The following is a 1625-nucleotide window of genomic DNA, read 5'->3' as shown; positions in this document are numbered from 1 at the left end:
TGGTGTTCGCATGAACAATTTGTTTGAGGCCAAGTGATAAGGAAAGGTGTAACAATTTTCTTGACAAAGAGACATCATGGCCGGTATTGCTAAGAGAAGGCCAGTGAATACCTGGCACATTAAAATCTCCCATAAGTATTATATTTGTCGGATTCAAATCATGCAAATGTTTACTTAGAAGAAATAATTGATTATCATCAGAGCCAGGAGGCCGATAAAACACTCCAATTAATGTGAATGTGTTTTCCAAATAAACTTTACACAAAAGCAATTCAATTTCACATGGAGATTCAAGGACAGAAAACTTCAAATGTGACTGTATATAGAGGGCGACACCACCGCCTCTACCATTCGGTCTGTCAGCTCTCAGCAACGTGAATCCACTTAACGCAACTTCAGAGTCGTATGTGCTACCATGTAACCAAGTTTCAGTAACACCAATAATGTGAGGGGAATGAGCAGTTACCAAGAAGTTAAGGTCGGTAAATTTATTACGCAGGCTTCTAGCGTTTAAATTTAACACACGGAGGTTATTGCTGTGATAAGGTAGTCAAGGCGAAGTGGCTACTGCATTAGTAGCATTACTTAGTGACGCATTATGGGATGCTTTTTCCAGTGAATTAGAAGAACTGTTCCAGTTATGCCGAACTTTATCAATAAATACATGATCAAACCGTATTCGGACCGTGCAGCCATTGCTTCTGAAACTTCAGTCGCTTCCCAAAGCTTTTTCCGGATATTGCGGACACGTATTGAAAAATCCTCCGATATACGGTAATCGGATTCCTTAAGCTTGTGGCCATTTTTTAACACTGAAGCTTTCTCCCGAAAGTCCAGAAGCTTCATGATCACGGGACGGGGACGGTCATGTGAAGGCCTTCCAAGACGATGGCACCTCTCTATTTGAGGGCAGCTCATATTGAGTTCTTCCTCAAACCATTTTGCAATGTCAGAGGAGAGACGTTCATTATTTTCATCAGAGGATTCGGGCAGACCATGCAATATTAAGTTGTTCCTACGTGCACTGTTTTCCAACTCATCGTTTTTATCTGAAAGACTGTGAAGTTCGGAACTTAGACGTGCAACTTCACTGTTGAGACTGCCACTGTCGGCGGCGGGCTTTTGTAACGAGGACTCCAGAGCAGCCACGCGTGACTCAATTGTCTCAAAACGTGAATTAATAGATTCATGAAAAAATTTAATTTCAGCAATATCCTGAGCTAATTTTCGCTGTCCGTTCAAAAGCTCAGCAAACATATCTGACACCGACGGTTGACCGGCGGCGGCTTCCGAATTTGAAGGGCTCACATTACTTTGAGAGCGAGTAACCATCGCTGATGGCGGAGGACCAGGATTACTTTCAACATCCCCATTCCTCAGAAGTCTACTAATACAAGCCGCAATTTGCGAGTACAGCGAAACATAAGCAAAGCACTTGCGAGAGTGGTGTGGGCAAGGAAACAGCATTAGAAATCGATCATCAGAGCGAATACAAGGGGCATTCTGAAGATAACATACCTGCGTAAGAAACAGGCAGCGAGTAAGCATGGTGCTCGCACTGCTGCCAACTCTCCCACTGATGAAGGAACGGTCCAGCACGCAATTTATAGGCAGGTCCTTGAACG

General features: G+C 43.4%; 1 pseudogene; it reads right to left on the bottom strand.

Moving 5' to 3' along the window:
* Positions 1–550: 550 nt before the first annotated feature.
* Positions 551–1332, bottom strand: LOC146202094 (uncharacterized; annotated as a pseudogene).
* Between the last annotated feature and the right edge of the window lie 293 nt (positions 1333–1625).

Source organism: Amblyomma maculatum, chromosome 1 (genome assembly GCF_055883805.1).
Source record: "Amblyomma maculatum isolate TAMU_Amacu chromosome 1, ASM5588380v1, whole genome shotgun sequence".
NCBI classification, from domain to species: domain Eukaryota; kingdom Metazoa; phylum Arthropoda; class Arachnida; order Ixodida; family Ixodidae; genus Amblyomma; species Amblyomma maculatum.
Note: the sequence above shows the minus strand (reverse complement) of the source record. Positions and strands in the feature narration are given on the sequence as shown.